This window comes from Benincasa hispida, chromosome 5 (genome assembly GCF_027475165.1).
Source record: "Benincasa hispida cultivar pf3 chromosome 5, pf3_genome.v1.1, whole genome shotgun sequence".
Classification (NCBI taxonomy): Eukaryota; Viridiplantae; Streptophyta; class Magnoliopsida; order Cucurbitales; family Cucurbitaceae; genus Benincasa; species Benincasa hispida.
The window spans coordinates 43432489-43443928 of record NC_143482.1 but is presented as its reverse complement, the minus strand read 5'-3'; the positions used below and the strand labels follow the sequence as shown (position 1 = coordinate 43443928).

Below are 11440 nucleotides of genomic sequence, written 5' to 3'. Positions count from 1 at the left end.
TGTACACACTCGACCATCATAAGTATAGTTTAATTGATAAAACATGTAATATCAATGTCAAGATGAAATATTCGATTCTTCCCTCCAATAAATTATAAAAAAAAAACAAATTTTCTTTTGAAAAATGACAAAAAGTATTAAAATTTTGAGAGAGCATAAAATATTCAAGTACTAACCTAACGTAGTAGCTATAATAAATAGCCCTAACTTGGAACGTAGTATCTGTAATAAATAAAAGATTAAATAAAAATAACAAGATACTATTAGTAATATTTAAATTCAAACTAACATAAAATCAGGATGGAAAAACTGTAGACAACAAATATTTTTAACAACAAAACTTCAACTATTGAAATTATAAAATTTAGAAGCAATAGGAATAAAAAAAAAAAAAAAGGACGGAAATAATCAATGTATTAGAAAAAGAACGGAATAGAAGAATATGGGGGCTACTCCTAACATTTTGAAAAATGTTAAACTTCTTCGAACTTCGTGACATTTAAAAAATGTCAATGGTAAGTCAAATTTAGCATACCGAGGGTATGATGGTTCGATGTAGCGCCGGAATGGCTCGAATCGGGACGTGGTGGCCATCTTTCCCTGGGATTTGTGGAATTATCGTAACGTTATCAACAGCGGCGGTGCTATTTTGGATCGGTTATCTTCTCCATCAGGTCACGGTGCATGCTAAGGGGTTTGGGGTTGGGGCATGCGAGTCGGTCCCCTCGCACAGCTTGGAGAGCCAATCGAGTCATGTGTTTGTTAAGGATATTAAAGATACCAATGCATAAAGTTGTTAAGTTTTTTTTCATTCTCAAATTAGGGATTTCATATGGTATAAATACATCACCTATGTACATTTCAAATACAAGAAATCATAAAGGAAAATTTGGCTTGCCACTGTCATTTACCGCCTATCTCTTGAAGTTGTCATCTACCTCCCGCAGACGTTATTGTCTACCTCTACAAACGCTATTGTTTACCTTGTCTAAGCGCTGCCGTCTGCAGCGTGAGTCAAGTCATATCCTTCAATTTCTCATTTCTAACTTGGTATTAGAGTCCATAAAGCCCAAACGGATGATGTTGGTCCAATAAGAAGAAATTATGATCCGATAAGATTGGTGAACCCAAAAGATGCACTATCTTGAGGGGGCAGGTTGAGAATCCCACATTGGAAAAACCAAGAGGACTCACACTCTTTATAAGATAGATGAGTTACTTCTCTCATTGCCAATTAGTTTTGAGATGGGGAACATGGTATCAAGTCAAATAATGACCAACGATACTTTAATTATATGAGGTATAAGGGCAATGGAAACATAAGAGAGTATATTATGGAAATGTCCAATCTCACAGGTAGATTAAAGGCACTTGATATCAAGATAAATGAAAATGAAAATTTACTTGGCGGTCAGCTCTATCCCTTCTACAGCATCCACAATTCTCCTTTTTTTCTTATCACGAGAGCCTATTTCTAAATGAGAACTTTCTGTCCTTTCTCTCTTAATCCTATCTTCTTCTTGCACACATTTTGAGATAAGCTCATTAATACTCAATTTATCCTTTTGAGTATTATAGTTTATCTTAAACTGAGTGAATTGTGCAGGAAGAGAGATAAGTACCAGATGCACGAGTAAATTTTTATTTATCTTGATATCAAGTGCCTTTAATCTACCTGTGAGATTGGACATTTCCATAATGTACTTCCTTATGTTTCCATTGCCCTTATACCTCATATAAGTTAAAGAAGTCAAAAGACTACTTGCTTCCCTTTTCTCATTTTTTTAGCAAAATATTTCTCAATTTAAGTAAGGAACTTATTGGCATTTTCACTTTCCGTGATAGAGCCTCGAAAAGACTCCGGAATGGAGTGCCTAATGATCATCAATCACATGCGATTCGACCGTTCTCACTTCTCTATATTAGCCATATTTGGCTGTTCCTCAGTAGAAGTAGTTTTATCAGTCCTTAATGCAAGGTCCAAATCCATACACCCGAGAAATATCTCTAGGCTTTCCTTCCAAATCTTGAAGTTCGATCCATTCAACTTAGGGATTGAACTCAGATTTCCAAATATTTGAGTAAGACCAACTGAAACAATAAACAACAAAACATATGCTCACAATTAAAATATAACAAAATAATTTCACATATGTGGTGGGCCCCTTTAACAAGATACCTAACACAACATTGATGTCCAACCTTTGGGCAAAAACACCAACTCTGATACCATTAAAGTAACATAAACATGTGAATATTATGATATTCATAAACATAATACAATTAAAGGAACATAAACATGTGAATATTCATTGAATCATGTTGTGGATTCAAGATTAATTGATCATGCTATGGTTTAAATTTAAATATGATTGATAATATGGTAAATTTAAATTTAAATTTGATTGATGATATTTAGCGATATTCACATGTTTTTTTGCTTTAATTGTATTATGTGTATGCAATTATTAAGTGAATATTGGTAAAGACTATTTGGTGATCTTCCTATTTTATTTTTGTACAATAATCAATGTTTTTGAGAAGTTCCGGCACTTGAGGTAAATCCTCAATATGAAGTGTGGATGGCTGTAGCATGATTATCCGACTGTAGGGATTTATGTTCTTGAGTTAGAGTTAAGGAAGGCTGCTTTTGATAATAAACTATAGTGTGTTTTATGAAGGATGACCAAGCCTTCTATGCCATGTAATCTTAGACACCCTATGCTTCGAAGATATTCTAAGAGCAGACAGATCTTTATTCTTGTGCCTTGGTTGCGATGGTACTCCGTTTCCTACTGACTTCGAGTTGATTTCTGCACCCTCTAACTTATACAGTCCATCTTTAAGCATTTTCTTCATTACCGTTTGTCCTGTACCCTTGTACTTTACAAGACAGTAATCCGTGTGAAATTCAATAAACACGTTATTGTCTTTTGTTAGCTTAGATATACTGACTAAATTTTTTGCTATGGTAGGCACATATAACATATCATTCAGTTTCAAATTGCAGGCATCACTAGACAGACATGCAGTTCCAACATGAGAAATTTCTAGAGTATTACCATTAGCTACAGTGACTTCTTTAGTACCTGAGTATCCAGTCGGATTGCCAAGATTGTTGAAGTCTGAGGTAACATGATTGGAGGCACCACTGTCTGCATACCAATTTGCATCAGTCATGTTTTCTTGTCTTGTCAGAAAGGGGTTACTCTCATAAGCAATGGCTAGGGCTATTGGGTGAGGTTGTGTGTTTTTTATCTGATTGTTGGCGAAGGGTTATCCCTTGTTTTGAGGAGAGTTGGGAACAAAATCTCTGTTATACCCGTTGAAACAGTAGAACGCTATGTGTCCTACCTTTCCACAGACTTGACACATAGGTTTGTTGTTGTTTCTTCCCCTGCTTTGACCTTTGCTATGGCCACCACCACCTCATTGTCCTCCCCCAGTAGACTGATTGCTGCTATTGGACTTGTTGTTTTGGTTGACATGTCTTGTGTTTGTCATATTCCCTGATACATTACTGACTTGGTTGAAGCCTACTGTCGTCTTTTGGTTTGACTGATGTTCCAATCTCCTTTCATACAGGAGAAGTTCTGACTGCATATCAAGCCACGACATGTCCGCTCTCTCTTGGATCGTGGCCACGATGGCATTGTATTCTTCATCAAGTCCTAGTAGTACCTGTGAAACAAGAGCTCTTTGTGGCAGAGGACTACCCGCTTTTTCGAAATTGTCAGCATTCATTTTCATAGATCGAAGGTAATCCTCCATTTTCAAATTACCTTTTCTGGTTCTTTGAAACACATGTCTCAGATAATCTTCTTCAACCCTGGACTGAAGAACAAAGAGTTGTTGAATACTGGTCCATAGATCCTTTGTACATCCACATCCCATCACTTGAATGGTAACCTCTGGTGTCATGGAGTTATACAGCCAACCGAGGAGAAGTTGATCTACAACCATCCACGCTTCATATTGAGGATTTACCTCAAGTGCTGTCGACGAGCTGGAAGCACCACTGCTGGAATTTCCTTCTGTGCTGCGCAGAGTAGCTCCTACTCTAGTCGATCCAGACGGTATGCTCTCACCGACTATAGGTTGCAAAAACATTGAAGGACAAACTTTTTGTCCGGTCAGGTGTCCTTCAAGTCAATAACTCCGAAGGATTAGAAGTACTAGGTTTTTCCATAGGAGGAAATTGCTGCAATCAATTTTAATGGAGGTTATCTAATTGAGGAATTGGTTCAAGGGTGGGCCACTGAAGTTTGCTGTTCTGAGGGTAGCTCCCAGGTTTCCTTGATTGATGTTGGTCATTATTTGCTCTGTTACCAAGTTAGAAATGAGAGGTTGAAGGATATGGCTTGACTGTGTCGTGGTTCTTGCCTATGGAAGATATTGGAAACTTAATTAGGATACTTCTTGGAATGCACTAAAGAGTCAATGAGGGATTAATTGGATCTACTGGATGTGAGAAGTGTTGGGTTTTGTTTTCTAAACTCGTGGTTTTGTAAATATATATATATATAAACAAATTTCTGGCGATTAATAAAATAATTTGTTATCTTATATCATGTCTTCAATTTGCATAACTATCTAATAAAGCCTAATCCAAGTTATTTGCATGAGACTTGAACAATAAGTAATTGACATATAATGGAATATGTTCGAGTAATAACATGAAGGGACGTCTTGAAGGAATTGAATTTTGTGTGGAAGTATGTGAATGTCGTGCATTTGTGATCCAATTTGAAAAACGTAAAATACAGAGAAGTTTCGTACATTAAAAATTCATATTATAGGATAAATATTAAGAACTTTAAGTATGCTGTTCTACTGAGAAGTAAAGGGAACCAGTACACTTACTCTTATAGAATTACTACTTTTCGAAATTCCTCTTCAAAGGTCATGAACACAAGAACCCCTTCTCCACGTTCACAACATGAACACAAGGTTACCTTCAAACACCACCACACGGAAACCTCGCTATTCTCCCGCAAGGATTAAGGATGTGTGGGCTCCTAGGTGTTTTTTGGAGAAGGAAAGTATGTAGAGAGGATGAGAGAATTTCTTCTTGATGTGTGTGTGTACGCGCGTGCGTGTGTGTGTGTCTGTTAACATTGATCTTATTTTCTTCTTCTGTGTTTTCACAAAACACATAGATGATAAAGGAGGAAGGGAAGTTACAATAACTCCCTTTCACGTGAAATAGAAATAACTCCCTAGAAATAATTCCCCTATAGTGGGGAATACAATGCTTATAATATATGGTTAATTAATTAACCATATAGTATACATCTTAATCACATTACATCTCTCTTATAATATATAGTTTTAATATGAATCATTTCTACATTAAATTTTTAGCTTATAGTATTTTTGAATATTATTCATATAAAGAATATTTGAATCTTATTCAAATATTTATCTCTCTCACATATTATATAGTTTTAATTATAAATCATATTTATAATTAACTACATAATTTAATATATCAATATACATTATACTTTATATTAATCAAATTAATATCATTAACACCTTTAATTCCCTTAAATAATTTGAACAATTTAAATTATTCCAAAAACAATTATCCCTTGTTCAATCCTTAGTGAGATAGCGAAGGACCTTATGGACCCACAAATTAGAAGTTTCAATGATATGAAATTAATTAATTAAACTCTTTAATTAAATTAATCATCATTTGTTAACTACCAGTACTCCACTAAAGACTCACAGTTGCAATTTTCACAATATAGATATATTTCTGTGTCCACGGATATAACCAATCAACCGTAAGTTGACCCTTCACAAATTGCTCGTAACTACAACTAAGTCAGATTATCATTTTACCCCTATAATTACATCTAACTTCTTAAATATCACTGATCTCTCTAATAAACAATTAGTTATAGTCCAACTATAAATTAGACCCCCCTCTGTCCAGTGAGAAGGTAAGACACTTCATTGTTCAAGACCCAGAATTAGCCCTTAAGGGAGTAATTCATCTACTTTCTCTCAAGATGGGAAAAATTGAATTCCATCTTGTGTAGTTGTGTTCCCAACTCTCTACTCATACAAATCCAAAAAATGGTAGGCTTGCTGAGTCGGTAAAATTGGCCACTCTCACCTATACAGATCAAACAATTTCCTTTATAGACATTCACAACTCACACAGAATTAAGGTCAAGTTACCTATGTTCATCCTAGTGAAATTTAAGTCTTTTCAAGTAACAATGTTACAAAGAGAGACTAATCATTTTGCAGTTTGATCTTATACAAACTCTTTGTATAGGATACCCCATACTCACATGTCTCCACATGAACGATCAAGATCAGATAATTTGTAATACTTTACAACTTTTGTAATAATTACAAAGTGGGTCATATCCATAATGTCACCAAGATAAGACACCCAACCTTATCCATATACTACAAACTATTTAGGTTATTACTTAAACATGATCTACTTGTATGTTAACTATATGTATGTTTAAGTTACATAAAATAAACTCAGATCTTAGTTTATCGGATTGGGTCAATGAAAACTGAATGTCAAATAAAATAACATTGCATTTTATTAAATAAATAATTTGTGTACAAATAATTTATAAACTACGAAACCCACAAGATTTAGGGCATCAACCCTAACAATCTCCCATTTGTCCTAAAGCAAACGGGGTGCACAATACAAAGCATAACACAAAGTAACGTCCATAAAATAATAAATTAGAGCATACATTATACCTAGTAACATCTCCCACTTGTCCTAGACAAGATGGTGCATGTCCCGTAGACCCAAATTCTTCATGTGACCCTAAGAAACTTTAGTTGTGAGAGCCTTTATAAATGAATCAATAACATTGTGCTCCAAATCGATCTTCGTGATGATTATATCCCATCAATGCATAATCTCCTGGATGAGATAATATTTGCTCTCAATGTGCTTTCCTCTTTTATGGCTCCTTGGCTCCCTAGAATTTGCCACAACACCACTATTACCACGATAAAGGGTGATGGGATTTGACATGTCAAGAACAACTTCCAGGTCTCTAAAAAAGTTTTTGAGCCATACAGCCTCCTTGACAGTTTCACAAGCAGCTACATACTCTGCCTCCATCAAATCCTTAGCCCATACACAAGCATGTAGTCCTTTGTTCTCCGATGATACTTGAGGATGGTCTTAACTGTAGTCTTGTGATCGAATCTTGGATTGGACTGATATCTACTAACAATTCCTACTGCATAGCAAATGTCAGGTCTAGTACATAATATTGCATATATTAGGTTGTCCACAGCCGATGCATTGGGAATTCATCTCATTTCCTTAACCTCTTGAGGAGTCTTAGGACATTGTTCCTTAGACAATACAATTTCATGCCTTAAAGGTAGTAAACCCCTTTTAGAATTGTGCATCGAATATCTAACAAAATATTTTGTCAATATACGATGCTTGAAACAAGGCTATCATTTTTTCCTTACGACCCCTGATGATTTGGTTCCCTAGAACAACTTACCCCTCACCCAAATATTTCATTTTAAATTGGACGGCTAGCTATTTCTTAACATCTGTCAGTAGACTTACAAATTAATTTTTCAAATACAACTTATGCAAATAGAAAATCAATAAGTTGTATTTGAAAAATAAATTAATTCAAAATTAATTTGTATTTGAAAAATTTGCACTCCCCTCACTGTAGATATATTTGTGTCCACTTAATTTAACCATAATCAATAAGTTGACTCTTCACAGGTTGTTTGTAATAAATGCTGAGTCAAATGTTGTTTTACCCCCGAAATTACGTCTTGCTTGTTAAGTTCCACTGATCCTCTAATGAATAATTGGTTTGTGATCCAATCACTAAATCAGATCCCTCTCGAGCCAATGAGAGGGTGGGGCTCCTTATTCAAGACTTGGATTCAACACTTAAGAGAAAAACCTTCCTTCTATCTCTTAAATCGGGTATGCGTGAATTCCATTTTGCAGAACTATGTCCCCAACTATCTATCCGATCACATCCTAAAATGGGAGGCTTATTTAGCAGTGATGTTAGACTACTCTCATCTATGTAGATCAAAGGATAATCGTAAATAAACAGGATTAATATCGAGTTACCTAGGTCATCTAAGTGAAATAGTCAGTCTTAAATTGTAAACAACGTTATAAAGTAAGAATGACTTATTTCTTGGTCCTTTCTTATGCAAACTCATTGCATAGGACACACCCACTCCCCACATCAAGTTATGAACGAATTAGGATCGCTTCGTTTATAGCCTCTTACAACAAATTGTAACATTTATAGTGTGGACCACATCCGATAGTGTTATCAGAATAAAACACCGAACCTTACTCGTATACTATAGATCATTTTGATTATTTACTCGAACCTGATCCACTTTTATGTCTCCACATAAAGTTTAAGTATTCATATAATAGCCATGGATTTTAGTTTATTGGATGTAGTCTTTTCAAGTGCAATTTACCAATTCAATAAGAACTTTATTGAAGAAATGTTAAATAACACCTTTTTTTGATAATAGAAAATGTTTAACTTTACAAACTACGAGTTTTAGGACATAAAACCCAACAAACTCCCACTTTGACTAAAACTCTAGTGGATAAATGTTGAGTTTAATGAGAGAAAACAAAAAGAATAAATACAATAAACTAGGGCATCAGATACCCATTACTTCTCCCACTTGCCCTAGTTCTATCTATTTCGCAGTTCTAGTCCCATTAGGTGACCCTCGAATACTTTAGCCGAGAGGGCCTCTTTAAATGGATCAGCTAAGTTGTCTTGTGAGGCTATCTTCATGAAAATTGCGTCTCCTCTATGTACAATCTCTTTGATGAAATTGTACTTTCGTTCGATGTGCTTTCCACATTTATGACTTCTAGGTTTAATGTGCAATTGCTCCACTGTTATCACAATATAAAGTGACTGGCAGGTGCATATTTGGAACAACTTCCAAATCATTCAGGAACTTTCTAAGCCATACTGCTCTTTAGCCACATCATAGAGTCAGCAATACAACATTGCTTCATACTTCTCCACACTACTGCTTCTCTATTCATAATGAATATTGATCCCAAAGTTGATTTTCTTGAATCAATATCGGTTTGGAAGTCAGAATCAGTATATCTAGTAAGGATCAGATCCTTAGCACTATACACGAGCATATAATTCCTCGTTCTCTGAAGATACTTGAGAATGTTCTTAATGACAGTTCAGTGATCATATTGAGGACTGAAATCTACTGACAATTCCAACTGCATAGTGTTGGGTTTTATGTCATAAAAACTCGCAGTTTTTAAAATAATAAACATTTTCTATTATCATTATACTTGTTATTGATCTCATAAATTGTATGAAAGTCTAAATCTAATACACTAAGACCCATGACTATTGTATGAGTACTTGAACTTTATGTGGAGACATAATAGTGGATCAGGTTCGAGTAAATAGTCAAAATGATCTATGGTACATGAATGAGGTTGGGTACCTTATTCTGGTAACACCATTGGATGCGGCCTACTCTATAGTTGTCATGACATGAGAAGTGGAGGCGTCCTATGCAATGAGTTTGCATAAGATCAGGACCAAGAAATAAGTTACTTTTACTTTATAACGCTGTTTACTGTTTAAGACTCACTATTTCACCTAGATGACCTAGATAACTCGATCTTAATCCTGAGCTAACTATGAACTCCTGTTTATTTGGGATTGCCCTTAAATTTGCATAGTTGAGGGTTGGCTCAACAACTCTGGCTCAATAAGTTTGCCATTTCAGGGGTAAGACCGGATAGATAGCTGGGGACATAGGGTGCAAGACGGAGTTCACGCTACCCGATTTAGGGATAGAAGAAAGGTTGTTATCTCAAATACTGAATCCAGGTCTTGAACAAGGGGCCCCACCTTCTCACTAAGCTGAGAGAGTTTGGTTTGGTGATTGGATCACAAACCAGTTGTTCATTAGAGGATCAGTAGAGACTTGAGGAATAAGACCTAATCTCGGGGGTAAAATAGATATTTGACCCAGCTGTTATTATGAACAACCTGTGAAGGGTCGACTTGCTGATTATGGTTAAATCATGTGGACATAATATATCTACAGTGAGAGGAGTGCAATTATGGGCTTTAGTGGAGTGACCCATTAGTTAACAAATGGAGATTAATTTGGTCTATTGAGTTTAGCCAACTAATCTCGAATAACTGGAGCCCACGATCTATAGGTCCACAAGGTCTCCCTATTAGCTCGTAACGGACTAGCTCTAGAATAGCATGATAAGTTAATTTGAAACGTTTAAATTAGAATTAAGAGAATTAGTAATTATATGAAATATAATTACATGTTTAATTTTAGAATTAAACAAAATAGGAGAATTTATATATTTAAATATGATTTAAATATATAAAGATGGATATGTGTTAAAATTAATTTAATATTTGATATTAAATTAATTAAGTTTTATTTAATAATTAATTTATGAAATTAATTAATTTTTTTTTCATTTTTAAAATCAAATAGATTTTTTAAATCAAATATTTGATTTTATGATTAAATTGAAAAAAAAAAACAAAACAAACAAAACATATAAAATGGAAAAAGAGGTTTTTCCATTATCCATCACCAAGTAGCTCACTCAAATGGCATTATCATTGCATTGTCTTCTCCAAGCATGAGCTGCAACTCATGCAACTCTTCTCTTTTCATGTTGATCTGCAATGTAATGAAGAGATTGAAGTGAAAATCGGGCATGGAATCTATAGTGATTTTGAGAGAAAAATTGGTTTGAAGAAAGAGTTCTTCAGTTGATTTTCTTTAGTGAGCATTTGTCCTTCTACTCTTGATTCAAGCTTGTTTTGAGTCCCACAACTCAATCTAGAGCACCAAGAGAATAGTGGGGAAGATCTTGAGGTGGTCTATAACAAGATTTGGAGAAGATAATAACTAGTGAAGGAGCTTTGAAGAAGTTCTACAAGAGGTATGTCTTGAAACTCACTTTTTTCTGCAAAAGCATACTTTATAGTTTGCCAAAATTAGTGAATTTGAGTGCTTAGATGATCTTTGTGCTTCCGCTGTTGTTGATACATTCCTTCACATAGCATATGTCAGGACGAGTACATAATATGACATACATTAAGGTCCCTACTGTTGATGCATACGAAATTCGTTTCATAACCTCAACTTCTTGAGTTGTCTTAGGACTTTGTTCCTTAGACAGATGAATTCCATGTCTGAAAGGCAACAATTCATTTTGAATTTTTTGTTTTATATCGAGGCAACATTTTGTCTATATAAGATGCCTGAGATAATGCTAAAGTTCTATTCTTTCGGTTCCTTACTATTTGGATCCCAAGAACATCCCGTGCTTCACCCAAATCTTTCATTTGGAATTGCGTAGCAAACCATCTCTTGACGTCAGGCAAAAATTCTACTT

At 34.9% G+C, this 11440-nt stretch overlaps 1 pseudogene; it reads right to left on the bottom strand.

Annotated features, from left to right (window-relative positions):
- Positions 1-6898: 6898 nt before the first annotated feature.
- Positions 6899-11440, bottom strand: part of LOC150036161 (uncharacterized) — a 13769-nt pseudogene continuing 9227 nt past the window's right edge.